The sequence below is a fragment of the Schistocerca nitens genome, chromosome 2 (assembly GCF_023898315.1).
Source record: "Schistocerca nitens isolate TAMUIC-IGC-003100 chromosome 2, iqSchNite1.1, whole genome shotgun sequence".
Lineage (NCBI taxonomy): Eukaryota > Metazoa > Arthropoda > Insecta > Orthoptera > Acrididae > Schistocerca > Schistocerca nitens.
Window position 1 is genome coordinate 261996787 of NC_064615.1, and position 14088 is coordinate 262010874.

The window sequence follows — 14088 nt, forward strand, 5'->3', positions numbered from 1 at the left end:
ATATACAGGTTGAGTTACCTAACGTTACCACTGGAAACACCTCCCAAACAGTAACAAAAACTGAATAACCAATTCCACAGACCAAAAGTGAGGTGAAAGGCTGGTGGAACTGGTTAATACAAACCATTGAGAAATGCACTGAAGTATGATTTTCAACACATATTTATGGTTTTTTTTTTTTTTTTTTTTTTTTTTTTTGCGCAACTGAAAATGGAAACAAATACTTAATCAATGCCGTTTGTTATATTGTAAAATGTTACGTACATCCAGAGTAATTTTTAACGTAAAGTTGATGCCTGAAACCTCAGATATTCAGCTGCATGTTGTAACAGACAAGATCTGCAGAGGTATTTTATGAACAATACGATGTTTACAAGTTTGGCTGTCTCATTGTCTGCATGTAGTGCTTGCTAAATTAGTTCTTGTACTCAGAATAACTGTAATACACTGTGTTACCAGATATCTATGATAGTGTATTGTACACAAGTAAGAACAGAAATACACACAGTAGGAATGTGAAAAGGTTGCAAGCACAACAATGTGTACAGTGTTGTAAGAACTGTGGAAATGCTTTATTCTAACTCTGAAAAGGCAAAGATGATACTCAACTATGGTGAGTGTAGACAAAATGCAGCTGCAGCCTGCAGGTTGTATGCAGAAAGATACCCAGACAGATATCATCCAATGTGCTGCACATTTGAAAACACCTGCAAACAATTGCATGCAATAAGTACGGTTATAACACGCAAACGGGTCCATATCAAACCCATCACAGGAGAAGCAGGTGCAGTTGGTGTGTTAGCTGCTGTTGCTGTGAACCCACACGAGTTCACGTGACATCGCTAGTGGCAGTGCAATGGGTCAAAGTAGTGTAATGTGCATACTTCATAGTAATAAATTTCACCCATATCATGTGTCGCTGCATCAGCAATTATGTGGAGATGACTCTAATAATCGAGTGAATTTATGTCAATGGGTATTAACAGAGAATGCATTGCAGTTCTACCTGCTCACCAATGAAGCAGGTTTCACAAACCACAGTGCAGTGAATTTACAAAACGTGCATTACTTGTCCATGGACAATCCTTGCTGGCTTGAACAGGCAGAGTGACAGCGACTGTGGAATGTAAATATATGGCGTGGAGAAGTTGGTGACCATCTCATTGGTCCTCACTTCACTGAAGGCACGCAAACAGCTGCAAAATACATTGAGTTTCTACAAAATGATCTGCCAACATTGCTAGAAAATGTCCTGCTGGAAACGCATAGACATACGTGGTATCAACATGACGGTCTCCCTGCACATTCTGCAATGAACACTTGGTTGACCGTTGACAGAATGTTCAACGGGTGTTTCATAGGACATGGCGTACGCATAAATTGGCCAGACCTTTAGACTTCTTTCTGTGGGGTACATTAAAGGAGAACGTGTACCGTGATGTGCCTTCGATCCCAGAGGATATGAAACATCATATTGAGGCAGCCTGTGACAACATTACACCAGATGCACTGCGTCGTGTAAGACATTCATTATGTGACAGATTGCAAATATGTGCAGCAAATGATGGGCACCACTTTGAACATTTATTGGCCTGAAATGTCAGGACATACTCTTTTACATTCAGTAATTGAAAACAAAAAACAAATTTGTAACTTTAACCACATACGCATGTTAATGTACATTTTCTTCTAACAAATCAGTGCAGTACAGTATTCTTTGGAGAAAAAGACTAATAAAAATGTTAGCATGTGGACGTAACATGCTGTTCATGTCTCTTCTGTACCTATGTTACATTACTGTTATTTTTGTATCCCTAATTAATTTGGTTCTCTCCGATACACATGACTGAACTGCTGAGGAGTTACTCAAGTGTCAACTTTACATTACAATTTACTCTGGATGTAATTAACATTTTACAATGTAAGCAATGACATTGATTAAGTATTTTTTTCTATTTTCTGTTGTGCTAAAAATAACAATAGGTTTCCATTTTTAAAAAACATTAAGTATGAGTTGAAAATCATACTTCTGTGCAATTCTCAATGGTTTGTATTAACCAATTACACCAGCCCCTCTCCTCACTTTCGGTCTGCGTAATTGGTTATTCACTGTTCGTTATGGCTTGGGAGGTATTTCCAGTGGTAATGTTACGCGACTCACCCTGTATTTTATTATTCCCTCTTAAGTGTTCCTTTAATTGTGGTGGCCATGCACATCTATGCATGTGTCCAATGAGAACATCTTTATTAGTCTGTTTTAGTGGCAGTGTGATTTTCATCAAAGTGGATGCCCCCAGTCTACAACTATTCCATAGATTGGTTTGATGCTTCTCTCTATGGACTATTTCTTGACTCTGTAAATAAAATAACAACTGATCTCTTGTTGAATGATACGGAAGTACCAAAAAGAATATTACAAGGAAAGCCAGGAGGGCAGAGAGGATGTGGTCGACCAAGATCCAGATGGGAAGATGGAGTAATCGAAGATCTTAGGAAGATGGGCTTTAGAAACTGGAGAGTATTGGCAAAGGACTGAGAAAAATGGAAGGAAATTGTAGAAGAGGCCAAGGCTCATCATGAGCTGTAGAGCCAAGAAAGAAGAAGATCTCTTGTTTGGGTCATATTGTCTTAAATGTCTTTCCTCCTCAATCTAATATGATTCCATCTCTTCCAATCTTGGTAAGACCTTCCAAAACAAATCTAAATTGTTTCTTTTCATTAACAATTATGGTACACTGTGTACAAATTTTGCACTGCACTTATGGGGCACTCTTTTTTGGTGGCCCAAGCAATCCTTTGTATTGCTTGGGCTTTACACAGTATGCAAATTTGAGCACTATGATTTCTTTTGCAAGGCTTTTGCCCAGCTTGAGTGTGCAGTCAGTGTTGTCTCTCGAACATGGCCCGTATAGTGAATATTTGAATGTTTGCCCCACGTGATATCTATTTACAGCTTGTGATGGTTGCTGCAAGCTGCATTTATGTTCCGTGTCGCCCCATGTGGAACACAGGGTGGTTGTAACAAAAGCTGTCTACCAAGAATCCTTCGAATGGTCCACAGTCCTGTTTGAGTGTGCGGGAAATGCAGATGAAATGCCGAATTGACAGATAAACAGCAGTTATGGGAAGGCTGCCTGGCAACCAGACTTGGCAAAGGAAAAGGAGAAATTGCGGCAAGCTGGTTAAGCTGGCTAGTTTGTTTTGTGATTGTTCTAGGAAATGTTGTCTTCAATGTGTTAATGAATTGCTCCAGCTTTGGAAATGGGGTTGTTTTGTGTACAATCTTACCTCAGCAAGGAAATACTACCTGTTAACTGACAAAAAAGACTAAATGGTTAAACTATTTGTCATTTCGACTCTTAAGGAACTGTTCAATTTAAAAGAAAAAAGGATTTTAAGGTTGTCAGTTTTGTTGAATCAGTTACTGGCAGATACTTGATAAGAATTAACTGTCATCTTTGTGATTGCCCATTTCTTACAACTAGAAGAATATTTTCATTTTGGGATTCAGTTTTAAAATGTGTTAAGACTTGCTTATTTGCGTATCAGTAAGGAACTGTTTGATTGTAAAAGGTTTTAAAGCTTCCTGTTCTGTGGGGTCAGGAAGCCAAAATGATTATTTAACATACTAGTAGTCAATATACTGATACTATTTCTTAAAACAGAAATAATTTTTTTAGTTTTTGGTATTCTATTTTACAAGGGTTTAAAGGATATTATATTTATTAGTCAAACAATTGAAAATCCAGGAAGGAATGTAACAATTTTATTAAGAGGATAGTTGCTACTCACTACATAGTGGAGATGCTGAATCACAAAGAAGCACAACAAAAAGACTGAAGGAAAGTGAGCTTTCGGCCAAAAAAGGCCTTCGTCGAAAACAGACAACACACACACACACACACACACACACAAACGTAACACACACACACAAACACAGTCTCTGGCAGAGGAAGCCAGGCTGTGTCTGTGACTGTGGTCATGTGTGTGCAAGTTGTGTTTGCGTCTGCCTGTGTGTGTGTGTGTGTGTGTGTGTGTGTGTGTGTTGTCTATTTTTGACGAAGGCCTTGTTGGCTGAAGGCTCACTTTCTAACAGTCTTGTTGTCGTATTTATATGTGTTGGTCAAATTAAAATTATTTATCAAAATAAATTGGTCAATGGTTAGTAGCATGTTTTTACCTGCAACACCAATGAAAAACTCCAGTGTTACCACTTAAGCCATGCTGGGATAACTGCCTTACACACAGCTCAATAACACTAATCTTTTCAGTATTGTGAAAGAGATGTCGTAAGGTGACCCTATTAAGTATTTTATAATTAGCAGTTTATTACATTGTTATTTAGACAATTATTTGCAACAATCCAAAGTATGAACATCTGTTTTGTTCCTTGAGGAAAGAATAATTTATGGAATAGAACAGGGTGTAATTCAACCACAGAACCAGGGAAGCCTTTACACCATTAAATTGGTATGCTCTTTCCCTTGTCATTTCCACATTTGAACACCTTTTCTTTAGAAGGAGCATGCAGTAGGCTAACCACAGTAGATAAAATCACTGTAGAGTGCACCTTCACCCTTGGCTTTTTGGAATACATTCTCTCTGTGTGAGGAGTGTGACTGACAGACAGCAGTGGACAGAGTAGTTAATGGGCAGTGTGTGAGTAAAGCTCATGTAACAGTGCATTCTACAAGAATTCAGTCTTTGTGCTTAAATATGGGGCAATTTATGGAGGGAGGTGAGCATTAGCACCTCTTGCAGTACCAAGTCAGCTCATATAAATGCAAGATATTTCCAGGAAAAATGTATTGCTACAAGAACTGCACCTTAGTTACATCAGGAATGGTAACAAGAGGCAGACAATATGACATGCTTTGTCTATCTGTATGAGATGATGCTGTGAAAAAACATTTGCATGATACTCTCAACTGTGTTGCAGTTAAAAGGCAAGCTACTGACCTCATATTTTTTAACTAGTATTGTTACTTGATAGACAGCAAGTAGTTTCTAGTATTTTACAAGTACATTACCTTAATTTCTGCTTGAATTCTACTGAGATACTATTTGTTAAACAAAAAAAGATTTCTGTTAATGTAAAGTTTTGTGTCTTAAACATTCATCAGGAAGTGATGAGGTACAAACTTCATGGTTCACATTGCTACAGTACTTGGCTAATTTGACTTATAATTCTTGAGACAAGAGTAAATTCGAGCATGTAATACTATTTAACTTCATTTTTCCACAATCCAATCACATAAATGTCCCTCTGTCGAAAATCTTCTGCAGTGCAGGAATAATGTCAGTGAGGTTCTGGAAGGTACCGGCAGGGATGTGGGGGCATGCTGACTCCAGAGCTATGGCCAACTCCACTAGGTTTCTCAGCATGGCACGAACAGCTTGATTCTTGATTGGGTTTAAATCTGAAGAGTTTGGTAGCCAGGGGAAACCACCCTGGTACTCTTTGAAACATTGGGGGGGGGGGGGGGGGGGTTATTTTCAGGTAAGTATTACAAATTTCTGCGCATATATTTTTTTTATCATATATCATAAATAAACAAATTAGTAAGTAATGGTCCTCACCTCCAAGGAAGCATAACTTTATAGCTTAAAAAGTGCAAAGTGTTATGTATACCTACAGTTTAGAGAAAAAACAATACCATAATAGAAGGTTTATAATGAAGTGGTTAAAAATAGATGGTAAAGGGCCACTCAAAACAAATATATATATATATATATATATATATATATATATATATATATATATATATATATATATATATATATATATATATCAATGAATTCTTGAAACATTTGGGTACCAACTTTACACACATAAAATATCTATTTAGAAATTTAGTACAGGAAATTTTTTTTTAATTTTTCAGATAATTTTACTATTTAAGAAACAAATACATTATCACAATGCAATTATCTAATATTTTAAAGCCTTTATTTGTTTTTCATTTCCAATGCTTCTTTTATACCACTTTCTAAAAATTTCCAAACACTATTTCCAGTTTCACTTTCATATCTTATTTCCATTTTTCTAAAATGCTCTGTTCCTTTGCATGCTGTTCTTCTTAGAACTGTTACAATATTTTACATACTTTGATTGTGCATTCCTTGTGCTGTGAATAAAGGGCTCGGGAATGTTCAAGTTGACAATGCTGCCTGTATCATATCTTTGCTTCCATGTAACAACTACTTTCTCCCTCATGTTTTCAAGGAGGCAGTCACCATTAACAGTACAGTTCCTTTCAATGTTAGCATTCCTTTGGGAAAGGCTGCAAACTAATTTCACAACGACCATAAAATTTAGGTATTTATCACTAAGTACAACCACCAGAAATGATCAACTCTTTTTTCAGAAAAAACTGTATTCTTCATAAGAGTTGTTAAAATGTGGTAGAGAAATTTTCGTTATATGCTGCAGTTCCACTTAGGTGATAACATTCTGTGAGAATACAAAGCAGATTATTGTGACATGATGTTGTCAAACTGATGTTGGACACAATCAAACCTGGGTCAAGACACATAATGACAAGGGTCAGTGGGTAGGTTAAGACTGACCTGTTATTATGTTTGATGACGAATGTTTGAAGACTCATCCTACATTCTTGGTGAAACTTAAGAATCTCAATAGTTCTTACAACCGAACTGGTTTTCTTTGATTCTTTATGGGTATCAACACCTAGAATTATGTTTTTTGCAGAAAAAAGATTTTTTTCTTCTTTGGTACCAACTAACTTGATTGGTGTGCTTCTCTCTAGTATCTTTGGCTTCATAAAATGTTGTAATGCTGTCTTTACTGTTAATACAGGTGCTGTGTGAAGGAATGGGGTCAACGGAGCACCTGTCTAGAAATTTGCAGGCTAATGAATTAAAAAAAGCAACTATTGGACACAGCAATTGATCATGAATAAACATACTTCTTACCAATATGAAACTTTCACTCTTTGGTTCGTTCTTATCTTTCTTCACACCCTCAATGAATTTCTTGTTGTTTGGTGTTACAGCAATTGCTCTTTGAGAAACTGAGGAATTTTCCAGCAATATGATACAACAAAAAATTTTTGAAAACATAATGGAACCTGAATACTGAGTAATTAGTGTTATCCTGGCTGGGACATTCTTGAGCAAATGTTACAAGTCTCAAAAATAATGTGATGTCCACATGTGTTCCCTTGATTGCATCTTTGAAAGCATAATGCATGTAATGAAGTCCACAGCTACCAATATCTAGCAGTTTCAGCTCTGCTGAATGTGCTTTATATTCCTTCAGAAACAGCAAATTCACACTTGGCCTGTCCATCAAAATCTGGAGACTCTTACCTTTTGGCATGTCTTTTGTCACATCAGTGAACATAAAAGGTCTGTAGCTTTAGACCTATGAAGAAAAGAGGAAGTAAGGTATCATGCTGTTATCTCTCTTTTATCTTCATTCCAAACTCTTGTATTTACATCCATTTGTGTGCATCTTTCAACTTCCTTCAGTGATTCATCAAAACCAAGAAGACTATAACTCGCTTTCATCAGCAACCTAAGGAACTATTGATTAAAATAATATACAGTTCTTAACATAAGAACTCGAATTATCTTATCTCACTTAAGTTGTATCTTGTTAGCTGCACCACTGTCTGTACACATTCTTGAGATTGCAGCAGCATCCTTTTCAGGTTCCCAAAGTGACTTTTGTGTCATTACTGTTGCAACACACCACAGCAGTTCTACTGTTATTACATTTTTAAACACAAGCTCTTCAAAACTGTGTGAACAATTTGGTGTTAAAAATAATACAGATACTTCTGATTTTGAAGAAGATGGTACTGGAGTGTGTGGCTTAGAGGTGGTGGGCGACAGGGTAGCAGCTGAGTTGTTTTGGCTGAAAAAACATCTCAAGTTGAGATGATGTTTTCTTACATGAAGCACATTGTGTATGCTTTCTCCCATTCATGTGGCTAAAAACACCTGACACCCCATATTACTGAAAGATATTACACTATGGAAGTAAATGCCATAAGCTAAAGTGGGTTCACCTGGCACAGGCTCAATGCAGTCCTTTAAATTTTGGTGACACTTCCAAATACCTTTGTAATAATTTTGAAATTACACACTGTAGCACTATTAATCTTTAAATAGAGAACAAAATACTTACACCACTTTAACACAAACACACACACACACACACACACACACACACACACACACACACACACACGAGTGCCGGTAGAAATACAGTGCTCTTATTCATTGTCACATCTAAGTCGTGCACACACAGCCATTGGAAACATATTTCTGTTGGGAACATGTTTCCTGTGGTGTTTTGTAACTTGTTTCTAGCTTTATTTCTGCTCTCTGTCTCCGTCCAAACTGGTGGCAAACATTTCTCACAGTGTACTCACATTGTCTGTAAAGCTATATGGAATATAATTTTCGTATTGATGAGGAAACTATAACAATATGTGGCGCTGCACTATTAATAACTGCACTATTAATCACAAAGGAGTATCTCAGACACCAATCACAGAAAGGCATTTTCGAAGAGAGTTATATGATTCCCTGTAAAAAGAAAGTTTTTATTTAATTTACAGCTACGTTCAAAAAGAGGTAGTTAAATACTGTACATATATCTGACTTACCAGTAACAGAAACCTTTTTTACCACATACTGACTTTATATCCTTGACCTTATGCTGCTGACCGGAGACTTCCTGCACAACTTACCATATTATTTTTATTTTATTCTGTGAATTAGCTGTTCTATTAGCATATCACATAATCTTTGCCTTCCTAACACCATTTTTAAGCACCTTGCAGTACTGTTTGTAATGGGCTACTGTAAATCAATTGTGGCTGCTTCCAAAATTTTGATATAATCCCCACTTTGTTCTACATGATATCCTTATCCCAACAGTCAACCACCTGGGCCGCCTTTTATTGCTGATAACCTGTTTTGAACATTCTAATGGAAAGCAACTTTCAAAGAGTATGAGAAATGTGTTAATGAAAGCATTATATTTGTCATCTACATTATCAGCACTACAAACAACCTGCAACTCTTGTTACTTAACAATGTTTAAAAAACTCTCTATTGCTGATGGATTTACTTTTCCATGTAGTTTGTAATTATACATAACATTTGTTTGATTACAAAAACTTTTTAGTGTTAAAATTTGTCCATCATCATCTCAAAGGCCATTCCACGTTTTACCAACAGAATGCCCATCTAGTAATAAAGAATGAATAAAAATATTGTCTGTGGTTGTGCTATTGTTCCCCTGCACCCTGGTTGGAAAAAATATAGTCTGCATCAAATCATATGAATTTAGGAGATCTTCCAACATCCTTTTTCTTGCGCAATCACATACAAAATTAATATTGAAGTCACCACATACAACACCTTTACTTCTGAATCACAGTCCAAATCCTTTAGAGACATGGAGATCTGAAGCTTTTGTACCTGATATTCTATGCTATAGGAAGACAGTACTCACATGTTGTTGTGACTTCAGTTTCCACTGAGAGCCTACTTTTTACAGTTCGCAACATCATCACTCAAATACGACATACACTGTTGGAAGTCATTATAAAATCGCCTTTTTTTTTTTAATGACCTTCTTAAAGAACACTGAACCTAAGCATAACTCACTTGTCCGCCTAAAAACTTCTATAGCTCTCTCAGCACAGAAAAAGCAACCTTCAGTAGGAAAAACACAAAACTAAGAAAAAGTTTTAAAGACAGGGCAGTCCCTGGGGGTAGGCGGCATTCTGCAGCCTGAAGTTGATGGCCAGTCCTTCCTTAATCCTCCTACATGGGTAGCATGGTCTAAGCATAAGAGGCTCACTCAATGCTGAGTGGCTTTCCCCATGAGGACTAGTGTTTTCCAACACCCATCGCAGAGAAACTTCTATGAGGCCTGGCAGAAAACTGCACCTCACAGAAACACTATATGCAGTAACAGGAAAATGTCAATGAAAATACCTACAAGAAGTTTTTTTTGGCAGCCATTTTTGCAGCAGCAGCTGTAAATAAATTGCAGTAGTTTGCAAGAAAAACACCTTCTGTATGCTGCATAGCATTTTTTTTTAATTTACTTATGCACCCAGACACGTTTTGCCTTTATTATAAGGCATCTTCCATGGGTATCGTCAACTATTACATGATTTTTTCAATTTAACTCACAGGTTATATATTTAAAACAGTTCATGGAAGTTTTTAGTAAAATGGATAGGTACTTACACATTACCGTGTGATTCATTATTTTTAAACCAAGCGGTATTCTCTCATGTGAAAAACTGGTTGAAACCTTGCAGTTTCTCTTGTTGTCAATCTGCTTCCAAAACATTGTCGATCTGCTTCCAAAACATAGAACTGTAACTGTCGTTTAGTGTGTTGAGTGTGTCATAAGTCTAGTTTGGCTTTCAATTGTTTTTTGTCTGTATCTGTGTTGATGTAAATTTGTGCATCTATTCTTCTTCTTCTTCATCTTCATTTTCATCATCGTCATTTTTCTGCAAATTATATACTTAGCAGAGGAATTGGATTTGTAATCCTCTATTGGAATATGTGTCTATTACATCATCAGTCAGTGTAAAGAGTGAGTGGTTAGTGATATTCATTTGGTCATTTCGTAGTAGATTCTTTTGTGTCTTTGTTTTTGTAGATATCATAGTTTTCTTGTAACTGAACAACAACAACAATGCAAAGAATACATGAAAACAAGAAAGAAGATTCAAGATGGCACACAGAGAATACAAACACAACCTCACACATAAAATTACAAACATTTTCAAAAGACAAGACATAAACATAGTATTCAGTCAGACAGTTCAGTCAAAAAGTACATTCCAAAACTGATAAAAGACACAGACATCTACTAGAAAGCAGGAAAACACCAACTAGAATGCAACACATGACGGAAGGTATGCAGTGGAAATGAACGAACATTCAAACTCACAATACAAGTAACGTATTAGAGCATGCAAATAAGGGACAAGCCATTTAACTTTGGCAGAATATTTAAAAGGAAATGAATCACAAGCCTATTACAAGAGATAAAGACCTGAAAGAAAAATAAATAAATAAATAAATAATGAAAGACGCGTCCTCACTTTACAAGAAGATTCCACATATACAAAACAAAAGACAAACAAAAGCTTCTACTAAATGGCCAAGTAAATATAACTAACCACTCACTCACTGTTTATGCTGACTGATCATATAATAGACAGATATTCCAACAGATCACAAATCCCATTCCTCCCATAAGTGTATGGCTGCGCGGAGTGGCCGTGCGGTTTGAGGCATCATGTCACAGACTGTGCGGCCCCTCCTGCTGGAGGTTCGAGTCCTCCCTCGGGCATGGGTGTGTGTGTGTTGTTCTTGGCATAGGTTAGTTTAAATTGTGTGTAAGTCTAGGGACCGATGACCTAAGCAGTTTGGTCCCTTAGGAATTAACACACATTTGAACTTAAGGGTATGACTGGAGGAAAAGAAGAAGAAGAACACGCACACAAGCGAGAGCTGCCCCCCCCCCCCCCTATCCTGGACTTTCATTGTTACATCATATACACTGATTTTTTTTTAAAAAAAGTACAGATTCTGAAAAATTGGCACATTGAAAAGTGTTTTATCAGAAAGTCTATGCTGAAAACTGATATTACGAATAAAAACTTTTGAAAATTTATATGCCGAGTAGTCGATTCTGAATATAAGATATTGCTTTGAAAAACTTTTCCACAACTGCATTCAACAACTATTAATTCGTGACGATGGAGGGAGGGGGGGGGGAGGGTGGCTTCTTGTTGTATGTTCTATTCTATTATGACTGTAACAAGTGTTTTCCTTTTTTTAATATCAAAAGATGACAGTCTTAATTATTGACAGTAGCCATCAGAAATAAATAGTACTGAACATAATGTTGGCTATTAAAAGGTTCTTCAAAGCAAATACAGATCACTCCTTCTCATCCCTAATTATGAGAAATTTCAATATAAGACACCTGATCAGCTGGAACATTATGACCACCAACCTACTATTATATCAACCACCACCAACCTACTATTATATCAACCCATCTGTGTGATAGCAGCATCACCTGGTGAGGAAGGACTACTAGTCAGACATAAGATTGGTGCCTGTAGTATCAGTGAGTGCGCATGCAAAATGGAGAAGGCAGGAAATCTAGCTGAGTTTGACCGAGAGCAGATTGTGATATCCTGGTGACTTGGCATGAGCATTTCAGAGACTGCATGACTTGTCAGGTTTTTGAGGAGTGCTGTTATAAGTGTCTTCAACAGGCAGCAAAACCAAGGTGAAACTGTGTCCAGATATTGTGGGGTCGGTCAGCCACCCTCATTATAGATGTTGGATGTCATAGGCTGGGCAGACTGGTAAAACAGGACAAATGGTAAACTGTAGCAGAACTAACATCAGACTTAAATGCTGAACACACAGTGCATCGAACACTCCTAAAATGGGCCTCCTCAGCCGACGACCCATGCACATGTTAATATTAACACCACGACATCGGCAACTATGACTGAAATCAGCATGTGACCATCGGCACTGGACATTGGCGCTTTGATAGATCATTGCATGGTCTGATGAATCCTGATACCATGTTTGTCAAGCCAACGGGAAGGCGCGAATCCATTGTCTTTCAGAGGAACAGCCCCTTGACACCTGTACTGCGGGACAGAACAAGCTAGCGGAGGTTCCATTATGCTCTGGGGAACATTCACATGGGCATCCATGGGTCCAGCAAAGCCAAGGAGTATCATACACTGGTTGCCATCCATGAACACCCGTCAATGAGGAACATTTTTCCTGATTACAGTGTGTAATATTATTGGAGTTCAGCTACCTTGCATGTGAGATATTTGTCATTAAAGAAAAGGACAGCCAACAAGCTGTAGTTTGTAAAGATGCTAAGCATCACAGCGCGAGAGTAAAGAGATGCAATATTTTTTTTTTTTTTAATGTGCGCCTATACCAAAACGTGCATCCAGCATTTAAATACTCTAAATAAACACTATGACCCGCTGGACGCAGATATTTAAAATCATTGCCGTAGTGCTGGATAGCAAGAAGCTGTGAAACAGAAGAAAGAACGATCTATCTTTTGTAAAGAAATATTCTAGACTTCATTATCCCTTTTACTTTTGGTCACCGACATGTTAAGACGTACTACATACCATTGCTGCAAGTTGTATTTTTATTTTGTGTAAAAACTATGTGAAATGACGAACAAACATTTCGGTAACTCGGGTGTGGATACAATGTACTTACGCACATGCAAGCACATTTAATTTTAAGAAGGAACGGACTGACAAAGCAGCGATTATTGGTCTGCACTATTTTTACAAAAGAAATATCAGATGTAAGTCATGCATTTATTGTGTATTTGTCAATGTGTAGAAGTTTAAGGCCAATTTGTTCAAAATATATTCATATTTTACAATGCAGTAATTTTCTTCTAATTCTTTTCTTTCACTAACCAAAAATGTTGTTCAAATTGTATATGAGCTTTGTTTTCATATTTTACGATGCAGTAATTTTCTTCTAATTCTTTTGTTTCACTAACCAAAAATGTTGTTCAAATTGTATATGAGCTTTGTCACAGGTTCGCTCTTTATTGCGGTGTCTCGGTTGTATTTGGGAGACCTCTAATGTGTTCAATTTCCGATCTGTTAATCTTTCTCTTACAAAATTCCACTAATTTGCTGTCATTTCTATTTTTATATTAAATAGGTCCCTTAGGTATTTTCATCGAAGATTCAGATTGCATGAAGGCAATTCAGGTCAAAAGGTGAATTATTAGCATAATCAATCCATACGTCTCCTGAACACAATCGAGAACTGACGCATCGGTGATCAATTAGTAATCTCTTCCTCTTTTAAAGTCATACTAAAAATGGCCACATAGGATAGTATGCAATCTAGTATTAGGTTGCATTTTGTCAGTAAATATTACCAGCCAACAGTTACAGCATCACTATTATTAATAGGCAAGTTCCTAATGCCAGAAGTGCCATTTTTCAGCAAGATAATGTGCCACATCACAAGGCCAGGAGAGTAATGGAGTGG

General features: G+C 37.0%; 1 protein-coding gene across 10 annotated transcripts in view; it reads right to left on the minus strand.

Annotated features, from left to right (window-relative positions):
- LOC126235997 (poly [ADP-ribose] polymerase tankyrase-2-like) overlaps positions 1 to 14088 on the minus strand; it is a 271495-nt gene that overhangs the window by 38591 nt on the left and 218816 nt on the right. The window lies entirely within an intron of this gene.